Raw genomic sequence first — 12647 nt, 5'->3', positions numbered from 1 at the left:
ATTTACAGACACATAGCTTACATGAGAATCTCTTACTGTTTAGAACATTTTTTCTTCATAAGAGTTTGATGAAGTGTTAAGGTGAAGTTCAGTACATCTTCTAATACTCAGTGGATAAGCACCAATTTATATAGAACAGAAAACTTACAAGGCTCCAGTAGCAATAATAGAAATAGAATAACTGATTTGGAACATCTTATTTAGTGCTATTCATTAATTCTGTGGTGTTATTCCTTTATAGGCCAAAAAGGGTAACCTAACATTTAGGGCCAAAATGAAGTATGTGAAGCAGGGAAACCTGTCACACACTATGTAGATTTTGTACTTGTGTTTTAGTAGAATACTAGACAATTCCATTAGCCCTTACGAGATCCTTTTCACCTTAATCAGTTATTAGCACTTCATATCCTTGTGGGGTTTTGTATCACATTGTTAATCACACTGTCTTTCCTCTCCTGCCAGTAACTATACAGTTACTTCTGAAGATCTGATCTTCTTTCTTTCAGTGAGTGTAAAGCAACCAGAGACAGCTTGAGGAATTCCAAATGCTGTCAAAGAAAACCAGACCAAATTAGCTAAGGGAGGAGAAGGGAAATGGAAAAGAGCAGGCACATGAGTTCATGGGCCTGACTTTTTATCATGCCTACTCTTGGGGCCACATCAGTGGCCTTTGCTTTCATGCCAGAAGCAGTGTAAGTCATAATTAGAATATGGAATATTGCAAAAAAGAGGAAAAGGCCCCATCTGTGTAGCCACTTTAACTACAAGCACAGGACCTGTTTTACAGCTGAGGCACAAAGACTGTATTAATACATGTGGTTAGTTCCCTCTCTGTGCACACTGTAGATTCATTGTGTCTGCTTTTCCTAGGTGGAGCAAACACAGACATAAAATATTTTGCTCTCTTCTTACTGTTACACTTCCTTTCTCACCAGATGCAGCAAACCCCTTCCTAAGCCATTCTGTCTGTGCTGCTCTGCATGCTGACACCAATCAACTTGCAAGTGAGCAGTGCTGTCAGCGCTGGATATTTTCTCCTCCATTGTCACTGGTCTAATGACATCCTCTGGTTTATGCACTTTTCTCTCCAACACCACCATAAGCTAGAATAACTCACTCAGTCTGGGTGTTAGGCACCTCTCCAATAATTCATGCCAAGTAAAGGAAATCCCTAGACTTAAGGACAAATAGAGTAGCATATGTACAGAGTACTATGCAGCCTCCATGTGTAAACTTTCCATTTAATATAACGAAATAAAGCATTTCAATGTGCGTGGTGCCTTTTTTTCTTTTTTTGCAGATAAAGAAGTAATTAGGGACAAGAGATCCTAGTACAATAGGACTATTATTCCTGAAATCACTATGCATGCAAGTGGAAGTTTTATCTATGTTGGTGGATTTCAGAGTCTAGAATGCTATGGGAGCTTAACAAATGATTGTTAATTATTTTTTAAGCACAAGTGTTGACTGAGTCATAATACTAATGGATGTCTTTGGGAATATTTTTTAGATAGTGACAATTTATCAGGACTTGGTATCAGGGTTTGATGAAATGTGTTTACTCCTGTATCAGCTTGAAAATGCCATATACATTTTTGTGTATTCAGAAGCCAGTGGGTCCAACACACAGTAGGTGTTCCAAAATGTTTTAAATAGTTGGACTGAAGTTCCTGGATTGTTATAAATTTTGGGGGCTTTTGTTTTGGCAGCTAAGCCAGTTGAGAGCTATATTCTGACTATTCTAAAGATAAATGCTTAGGAGCAATGTGTAAGGATTTTGTTCAGCACTACTTGTCTTTGAAACTTACTCCTCCTTAGAATTTTTCTGGTTAAAATGAGTGAGGGCATTAGAACCAAGTTAAACTAAGATTCAATTCATAGTATTACACATAAAATGTCTCTAATATATTTGTCTATATTTTTACCTTCCCAACTTAGTATATTTTGTTTGTACATTCAGTAATGATAATCTCATAACACAAGATATTTATTAAGCATTCTCGCAGTACTGGTTAGTGAAGGGTGAAATGCAACGGAAACATTAGACCATAGCTACCTTCATAATAATCACACAACATAGTAGCTCTGAATGATCTAATGTGGAAATCATCATAAAAGAGTAGCATAAATTACATGAAAATGGAGCCAACTAATAAGAAAAAGAGAAGAAAAGATAGGATGTAACATACTTAAGATTGAAACAAGGTTTGTTGGGAAATTTCTACAATGTGAGTAGGAAGAGTTGGGAAAAGGATCACTGAAATTATTTGCATGCTATAATTTTGAATTTTAAAAATTTCTTTGTTTTCTTAATTTGGATTAGAAATTTGCTTGATTTGGGCCTATAGCCTGGTCTTATATTTTAGAATCTCTATTATTTATCTCTTCCACTATTTTTAAAATCAATTTTACTATTTTTAAAGAGATTTTCTTTGAAGCTTAACCATGTCATACATGGAAATTATTTTATGTTGGCTAAGGAGTCACTGTCTTGTTTTTGTTCCTTAGGTAATGTTAGCATCAAAATAAATAGTTATGAAGAGCTTGTTATGTGCAGGCATTGTGTTAAGCAAGCTCCTTCATTTACATTAATAAATATATAATTTTAAATGGTCTCATCGTTTTTTTCTAAGGATAATATTTCAAATAAAAAATAAGGAAATAGGTAACATCAGTGCAAGCTGGAAGAATAGGAGGTCCCTAATCTTGTCCCCACATCAACAACAATAACTTGACAGCCATCCACAGACAGCAGTACCTTTTTCAGGAGATTTGCAGTCCAGGGAGGAGACAGTGAAACCCAGTGGAGTCCAAGACCAAGGAGAGCCACTGTGAGAAGAAAGGTCCATGACCAGGTAGCTGACTTGCCAACCATGGCCCCAGCTGTAGACTCAGAAATAGCCTTGACTTGACTATCGCCTCCTTTGGCTTTGGTCATGCCACCAGCACCATCCACCAATGGACCCAGCAGGAGTCATGCCCACCTGTGCCTGGCCTTGCAGGCCTGCTGATGTTGGTGACCCAACACCAGCCCCTCTTAGCAGTCTGGAAGGAGTTCTGCCCACCCTGGGACCAAGCAGGAGACACATCTATCTTTGGCCCTGAGGCAGGCCCACCAACCTTAGTCTGAGAGCAAGTCTTGAAATGGCCCTGTAAATCAGCCCCAGCTCCTCTCAGCTATGGTCTGTGAGCAGTCCTGCCTGCTGAGGGACCTGGCAGGGAAACTCCCATTTGGGCCCTTGGAGGCAGGCCCACTGCCCTCAGTTCAGTTGAGGAGCCTAGGCAGTCCTGTGGTACTGGCATAAAAACAGATACATAGACCAATGTAACAGAAGACAGAGCCCAGAAACAAACCTATGCATATATAGTCAACTGATCTTTGACAAGGGTACCAAGGACATACAAAGTGGAAAGGGATAGTCCCTTCAGTAAATGATATTTGGAAAACTCAATATCCATATGCCAAAGAATGAAATTGGACCCGTGTCTTATACAATAAACAAAAACTGAACTCAAAATGTATTAAAACCTAAATGTAAGACCTGAAACTATAAAACGACTAGAAGAAAATAGAGGGGGAAGGCTTTTCACATTGATTATGGTGATCATTTTTTGAATATTTCACCAAAAACACAGGTAACAAATGTAAAAATTAAGAAGTGGAACTATATCAAACTAAAAGCTGCACAGCAAAGGAAACAATAAGCAAAATGAAAAGACAGTCTATATAATGGGAGAAAATATCTTCATTCTATATATCTGACAAGGGGTTAATATCTAAAATACATAAGGAACTCATACAACAACTCAATAGCAAAAAAACAAATAATATGATTTAAGAACGGATATAGGACCTGAAAAGACATTTTCCCAAAGAAGACATACAGATGGCCAACATGTATATGAAAAGTTGCCCAATATCACTAGTCATTGGGGAACTGCAAACCAAAACCACAATGAGATATCACTCCACATCTGTTAGGTTGGCTATTATCAAGAAGACAAAAAGATAAACATGGATGAAGGTGTGGAGAAAAGAGAACTCTTTTACACTGTTTGTGGAAGTGTAAATTGGTATAACCATTATGGAAAACAGTATGGATGTTATTTAAAAAGTTAAAAATAGAGCTACCACATCAACTGTCAGCAATCTCACTTCTTAGTATATATCTATGAGAAATGAAATCAGTATCTTGAAGAGACATCCACCATCTCGTGTTCATTGCAGCATTGTTCACAATAGCCAAGATACAGCAACAGCCTGTGAGTCCATTGAGAGATGAATGAACAAAGAAAATGTGGTTTATACATATACACAATGGAATATTATTCAGCCAGAAACAAGGAAATCCTACCATTTGCAACAATATGGATGAAACTGAAGGACATTATGCTAAGTGAAATAAGGCAGACACAGAAATATAAATACTATATGATCTCATTTACATGTGGAATCTAAAATTGTACTCAGAGAATCAGAGAACGGAAAGGTGGTTGCCAGGGCTGGAGGGTAGGGGAAGTGCGAAGAGTTGGTGAAAGGTTATAAGCTGAATGTATTTTGGGGATCTAATATTCATCATGGTGACCATAGTTAATAATACTGTTTGTATACTTGAAATTTGTTAAGAGAGTAGATCTTATGTGTTCTTACCACACATGCAAAGTTAACTGTGAAGTGATAGATATGTTAATCTACTTGATTGTGGGTAATCATTTCATAATATGTATGTATATAAAATCACTTTGTACAACTTAAATATACACTATCTTTATTTGTCCATTGTACCACAATAAATGTGGGGAAAAAACCCAAAACTCAAAGAAGTTAAACAAATCAAAAAAAATCAAAGAAGTTAAACAAAAAATAATAAAAATAATGATAAATAATTACTTATCATTATCTGGGTTTAAGTTGATGTCCCATGCTTTTTAAAACTACTGTTGATATCTGAAATATTGCACATATTCTTTTATTAGAGATAATAATACAGTACTTACCTGACATATGAAACATGTACACATTTTCATTTATATTTTGATCAATAAACATCAATGTCAGTGACAAGAAAGGAAAGAGCTAACTGTCAATCATCAGTCTCATTATAACCATGTTATTGTAGGGTTCTTCTCTATACGTCACGTCCTAGAATCACATGATACATTCATCCTATGCAATTTCTATGAAATTTTTTCTTCATGAATATACAGGAAGCCAATATTTTCTAGCTTCTCTTGAGTTTTGTTGCAACATGAAGATGACTTTGTTCTGCCCATTCCTTCACAACTCTTTAACTGGTCTGTGTTCCCATGCCAGTTGTGCCTTGCTGGTAATAGCTGGCACTTTGACCCTCAGACATTTGCTCTGGGCACTGGTGCTGCCTCATCTTTAAGATGTAGAAATGCCCTGGACTTTACCTCTCTTTTCATCTCACTATATCCAATGTCACAATCCTTTGCTAATGGCCTTGAAAATGTACCCATACTTGTCTTCCTTGTCTTGTTTCTCTCTCCATTTACTGATTTTTCCTGGGATTCCTTGGTCAGTAAATCACTTGGATTAAATCTGTGGCTAGCGTCAGCCTATCAAAAAAAAACAACCTAAAGGCATTTACTGAGTTCTGATGAATGAAACTACAAAAGGTAATACATCACTTCTAATCTGAGGTATTTAAGAGCCAGTGTGCCTCTTCCATCTCTTTTCTCCTTTGGCAGCAAATTTGCAGGCCATGTTTTGAAAGCATCCTGTACTCTTGAGTCACCATTTGGTGTAACTTTGCTCCAGAGAACTTCTTGCCCTCTTTTAGACTTTCATTGCTGATAAATAAATCTTTATTATGTGAAGCCACTGCTAATCAATTTCTTTTATTACCACAACAAAATCTAGCCTATCCTGATGAATAAAAGCCTGTTTATTGCCTTTATATGTTAATATCTTATTTTCTCCCTTAGATTCAAAGAAGAATGCATGTGACTTGTATGTCTTTATATACTTCTAATGCTTAAACATAGTAAGTGCCCTGTGTATACAGAACAGTGGCTAAATGGTTAAATGGTTTACTGCTTAAATGAATTAATGAAAAAAATTAACTTGATGCTATTAAATAAACAAACAAGTGTTTGTTTATTAAGAAGTATTCCCACAAGCCAGGTAGGCTGGCTTTCTTCCCAATGTCAGAAATAACAGCTCATATAACTTAGCAAAGTCTGTTACCATGTAAAAATAACCACATAAAGTCTCATGGTTTTAGGATAGAACCATACCCAGATCTTTAGAAACACACTGCCAATTCAAAAAATACTTGAGCTAGAAATTCTTATGAGAAGCTGACCAGATTTGTTTTTCAGATATTATGCTATTTTCTTGGCCTCTGATCTTGGGGAAGTGTTGGCACATGGCTCCAGTTCCTGCTTCTTAGATTTGCTTCCTGAATGGGGAAGCCCTGGGCACTGTTTTCCTTTGTTCGGGTGGTTAATTACGTTTCAGGGTGGTACTCACAGGGAAGAACACTTTTACAGCTATTTGCTTCAATCTGGCCTGCTCTGCCAATCCTCGTTCCACTTGTGCTCAGTGAACCCAAACTCAGGAGAGGTTAGTTTCCCACCTAAACTGCCCACCCAGGCTGGGAGTTTGAATTTAGCATTTGCTTTCCTTGTCAATTTCATCTTTTTCCACTTACTTTTACCCTCTTCTGGTTCTCATCGAGTTGAACCCAGCATGGTTTTCCCTTAGTGAACTGCTGTGTTGTTCTAGGCATTAATATCATTGTCAGCACAGTTGTGTGAACAAGTTTTATTGGTTATTTTGGTCTTTTGCTGCCAGTAGGAAGACTAAGTCTATAATAGCAATCAAATGCCTTGGAGAACCATTCATTCCATATTTGTCACTTGCCAACTCCATTGAAGAGGATTTCAAATTCCTATTGAAATGAATTTACTATTTTGGAATTTCAAAATTAGTAGACTACGAATAAAAAGAATAGAAAAGAAATTTCGCCCATAAAACCATCATTAAAAAATAAACACAGTTAAAATTTCTATATATTTTTAAGTCCTTTTTACTCCCTAGCAATTATGGATAGTTATATATACATAAACACATATGCACACATACCCAAACTTTTTTTTCAAAATGGGATTGCAACACATAAGCAATTTTTAATTTAACATCATATTATAAAAATTTCCAGTCTTTAATTATTTTTGCTTATGATTTCTAATGACTTAAACAATTTCTTATAAGATGAAATCTTTGCATATAAAGTCATTCATCTTATAAGAAAATAAGATGAAATACTTGCATATGAAGTATCTTCATCTAACAAGAAAACCATTCACTTTTTAATGCACATGTGGAATGTTTCTCACTTTTTCCTATTATGAATACTTCTAGATTAGCTGTCCTTATATATCCATTTGTGAATGTATAACTATTTACTTAAGACATTTTCTAGAATTGGATTATCTGGACACAAATGTATGAAAGCTTTAATGTCTCTCGCTTTACTATTTCAGATTTCTATCCTACAAGGTTTTTTTTTTTTTTTTCATTTTTTTTTTTTTTTATTGAAGGGTAGTTGACAACAGCATTGCATTACATTAGTTTCTGGTGTACAACACAGCGACTCAACATTTATATACATGATATTTCTAGGTACCAGGTATCACCATACCAAGTTGTTACAATATTTTGACTATATTCCTTATGCTATACATTACATCCCGGTTACTTATTTATTTTACAATTGGAAGTGTGTTTATATATATATATATATATATATATATATATATATATATATAGTGAGGGCATCTCTCATATTTATTGATCAAATAGTTGTAACCACAACAAATCTCTGTATAGGGGGGTCAATGCTCAATGCACAATCATTAATCCACCCCAAGCCCAATTTTCGTCAGTCTCCAATCTTCTGATGCATAACGAACAAATTCTTACATGGAGTACAAATTCTTACATAGTGAATAAGTTACATGGTGAACAGTGCAAGGGCAGTCATCACAGAAGCTTTCAGTTTTGTTCATGCATTATGAACTATACACAGTCAGTTCAAATATGAATATTCATTTGATTTTTAAACCTGATTTATATGTGGATACCACATTTCTCTATTATTATTATTTTTAATAAAATGCTGAAGTGGTAGGTAGATACGAGATAAAGGTAGAAAACAGAGTTTAGTGTTGTAAGAGAGCAAATGTAGATGATCAGGTGTGTGCCTGTAGACTATGTGTTAATCCAAGCTAGACCAGGGCAATAAACATCCATGTATGCAGAAGATTTCTCTCAGAACATGAGGGGGGAGGTGCTAAGCCTCACCTCTGCTGCTCCCCATTTTCTCACCAGATGGCCCCCTGCGACTGTGCCTGTCTTAGGTTGTTCCTCCCTTGAGGAATCTTACCCGTCTCTGGCTAACCAGTCATCTTCCGGGGCCATACAGGGAAATGTTAAGTTGGTAAGTGAGAGAGAAGCCTTATCGTTTGAAAAGGTTAGCTTTTTACTTCTTTGCATATTTATGCCCTGTGGCTTCTATGCCCAGCATTTGTCTTGAGGTATCTTTACCACTTGGAAGAATTATGATACTCGGTAAATTCGACATGTGGCACGAGTTCTATTTAAAGGTTGTGATTAGGTAGGAAGAAGAAAAGCTACAGAAGTAGCAGGCAGAAGAAAACCTGGGAAGATTGATTATTTCTTTGACATATCTTCTTGTAGAGTAACTTCAGCATTGATAGGTTTTAAACGACTAATTAAATTGTGCACACACATTAACATAATAGGAATATAGTTACCTAACCAAAGCATACCTGTAATTACCAGCCATCTCCAGTGAAACCAAGAAAACCAGTTAGGCACCTTAGGCATTTGTGAAAACTTATCTATGATATGGTGGATATTGTCCAACTGAACTTAAACAGTCTGAGAGAATTCAGATAAACTAGAACACCCCATTCCTGGGGACTGTTCATATCCCATATGTTCTTTTAACGATAAATAGTCTGTGGTTGTAAGATTTCCTACAAGGTTTTGATAAGATATTTCATACCTTTTATAGTATTTATAATAATCATTTTTAACCTTCATAAACAGATTAAAATTAGATGTCATTGTGAATACAGTTTGCATTTCTTTGAATAATATAGTCTTTATATAATTGAATCTCAGATTCAGTACCTCCCTTAGACTTTTGATGTATTTTTTTTCCTTCTCTTTTCATCTGAATTGTTTTCTTTTTGTTTCTTATCTTTCGCATTAAAGGCTTTCCTAAAATTCCTGCTATTCCTGGGTTCTTCCTTATATTTAAGAGTAAAGGGACTACAAAGCTGACTATAAACTCTATGCATGTGATGGGACCTATAGATTTTGAGATTCACAATAAGGTAATTTGGATGAGCGATTTGTTGGGGCTTCCTCATTATCAGTCATTTTAATGCTTTCTTGTGGGGTGATCAATTTCTCACTGGAAAACTCTAAACTCCTGCCCAGAAATTGAGTCCAGGCTGCAGCATTCAGGTAAATGGACCCCAGGAATTGAGGAGGAAGTCTCCTCTGGCAGTTTGCAGATGTTCTCTTGATCTCCCTGCAGTGGGTTATGTTGGTGGTAGTTATAGCACATCTACACTCAACTTGTCCGTGTGTCCCTCAGTTCAGAGATCCTCTCTTTCCAGCTTGCAGGGTGCAAACCTTTAGCCATCCAATAGAGTAAGGGAGGGGCAGTTACTCAGGACAAAGAGGTTAAGATCAAGGCAGACTACTGCTTCTCAAACAGCTCTCATCTCCTCTGCCTTTCTCAGCCATCACCCTCACTTACAGAGGTACCTGTCAGAAGGTACCTGTAGACACTAATTCCTGAGTCTTTTGGAGATTCTGCAGTGCAGATCAGGCCAAGGACCCTCATTTGTATGCTTTTGAGGCCTCAAAGTCTCGTTGCTCTTGTCTGCTCCTACTTGCTCTATCCTTGTGGGTTTATGTCTTTTAAGATCATCTCTTTACTGATATTATAGTGGGTTTCAGGAGGCAGCAATGTTGGATGGCCCAAAGCTACCTTCAAAATTAGGCATTTATCTTATAAGAGCATAGGGTAAACTATTTTTTAAAATGTAAATGGTGAGTTTTGTAATTTAAAGATTTTAACTCATTAAACTTTATTATCATAAGCAATATGACTAGACCTACTTTAGTAATTATTTTATGTATTTTCTTTATACTACCTTCCTCCTTTATTTTGTCCTTGGTTTTCTTTTTCTTTCATTTTAAGAAAAAAATACTTATGATAGTTCCTAGACACTTATTTTATCCTATATATTTTTATAAAATGAAAGGCCTTAATAAATCTTTTGACTTTTTTAGGTAAATTTAAAAATTGAGAATGCTTTTTTAATCTTTTTCTCCCATCATTGAAAGTGTAATTTGTAAATATAGACCAAAATGATGAAAATTATCTTGGAATTATCATTTTTGTGTAAATATCTGTTTTGAGAATTTTTTCCCTTTTTAGTGCTTTAATTGTACTATCATTTTGTAAACATTAGACTTCATTGTTATTTGGGCATTCATGTGATTTCTTATTACACAGTTTTCTTATTCTTGAGTTTTTCCTTTGTTTCATCTTTAGATCAACTTCTTCAAGCACCCTTTTCAGGAATACTATTATATTTTACAAAATTTACAATGACAACATTATTTCTCTGGTGATTTGCACAATGTTTTGGCTCAGTACAGAATTTAAGGCTAATGATTTTCCCCTGAAAAACTCTTGACATTCTTCCCTTTTAGTATGGTATGCCACTTGTTCACAGCTCTGGTGTATGCAAAACAGAACTTTATTTTCCATATTTCCTTTTGAATTCTGATTGTCAGTCTCCATTCTTTAGGACAGGTGAAAAACTCACTCTCCTTGAAATATCCACCTTCGATTTGTTCCATAATTTTATATCCTTAAACACTGTGTGTGTTGTGTGTTGGGGTGGGGAAGGGGGATGACACGTTTGTTGGTTTGCTTGGAACTGAGAAATTTCCCAGACACAGGGCTCCCCTGTGCCAAACCTGGGGAAGTCCTAGGTAACCTGTGGCGTCTAGTCATCCTGGATCATAGATTGCACTCTTTGGTTACTGTGGCTTGCTTTCTGATGACTATTGGAGAGGGCCGATAAGCTCTTCAAACTCCTCCCTGCTGCTTCCAATACATACTTGGTAGACAGCATCCTTCTGCACTCCTTCCCAGGATCTTGTGTGCCTAACTGAGTAACACAAGCATTTGTTTGTTTGTTTGTTTATTTAATGTCTTGCCATCTCTTGGAACTGCTAAGAACCAGGTGTGGTTTACCTCTGTCTCTGAATCTATAGCAATCTATCTCCTCACAGTGTGAGGACGTATTTTCCTAGTCTATGGATAATCCTTTTCCCTCTGTGTTAGGAAAATTATGTCCATGAAATCAAGGGAGCTTAAGCTCGTTGTAAAATCTAGGTTCTGCTGAGGGCTTAAAGTTTTGGAGAAAAGCCTATGAAGACTTGTGGCTCATTCCTCTTTTTGTCCCTACTTATGTTTCCTGTGAAAAATTCACGTACAGAGATAGTTTATGTCCTTGATGGAGAAGGAGAAAAGAAGTTAAAATCTCAGCATGGCCTCCAGACCCTTGCCTTTGGAGGCACTGATTCCCTGCTAAATTTGTCCTTTACAATAAACCTAGTCTATTAATCTTCAAAACACTGGGATTTTTTTTCTTTAAATTTTAAAGGTATTTTTTAAGAGACCATTGGAAACCCTTTCGAATTATAGATTTAGATTTCTTGTCAGGCTAGCAAAAACTGTCAATTAATCAGCTACAAGGTCGTGATTTAGCTTATGTTCCAAAGCACAAGGGGCCCATGTAAGTGTGAGCCCTGTTCTTTACGGTCCTTCGGGCCTAATGGATCCTATTTACTTATTTGAATCCCATATGATGCTTGTTCTTCTTTCCAGGCAATATATACAATGAATGTAAGAAGTAAGGTCAGTTATTTTTCTGTTATCAGTAGTCTTATACTCGTCTCTGCCTTGTTGTAAAAATTGCTGAACATAGAGTATCTCCTATCTCAAGATATTTCTATCTCAATAAATAGCAGAGCTGCTTGACAGTTTCTTGGGAATAGGTAACCTGATGTTAATGGAAATAAGTTTTAAAGATACTTTTTTCCTCCATTTTCTTTAATAGTAGGAAATCAGCCCCCACCAAGAGTGCTTGGAAAGTTTCCCCCAGCTCTGTGCTGCTCCTCACAGATCTGCCTGTATGACTGCGCTAGTGCCCACCAGAGAAGGCAGTCCTGGTAAGGAAAAATGCAAATGTTCCTTGGCAGAACTGAAGATGCCAGTCAGAGAATGTTGCTTTCCCTCCTTTTTGCTTCACTTGGGAGGGTTGGTACTGCTGAGATGAGGAATAGAAGCTTAAAGTTTGGCTTTGAAGACCTTATCTATGTTGCTTCTGAGTCTAATCAAATAACGGGAAGTCCTCACATTTCTCCCAGAATCCATTGATCTCTGCCCCCAAGCACCAGAAATAAAACTGTGACCAGTAACAGTGTTGACTTTTTGACCATAGGTCTTCACTGCAGCTGTCAGTCCATCCAGTGTTCTGAGAATACCTGACGTAACATG

The 12647-nt window shown here is 36.6% G+C and overlaps 1 long non-coding RNA gene across 2 annotated transcripts in view; it reads left to right on the top strand.

Moving 5' to 3' along the window:
* LOC130684289 (uncharacterized) overlaps window positions 1-1464 on the top strand; it is a 67193-nt gene extending 65729 nt beyond the window's left edge. The window contains exon 8 of one of the 2 annotated variants that reach the window (XR_008998502.1): window positions 936-1464. This is a non-coding gene — a long non-coding RNA (uncharacterized LOC130684289). The remainder of the gene's footprint in view (window positions 1-935) is intronic. The other variant, XR_008998503.1, reaches the window with a different exon arrangement.
* Window positions 1465-12647: the final 11183 nt, after the last annotated feature.

This window comes from Manis pentadactyla, chromosome 7, assembly GCF_030020395.1.
Source record: "Manis pentadactyla isolate mManPen7 chromosome 7, mManPen7.hap1, whole genome shotgun sequence".
In the NCBI taxonomy this organism is placed as follows: domain Eukaryota; kingdom Metazoa; phylum Chordata; class Mammalia; order Pholidota; family Manidae; genus Manis; species Manis pentadactyla.
The sequence above is the reverse complement of the archived record's forward strand: the minus strand, read 5'-3'. Positions and strand labels throughout refer to the sequence as shown.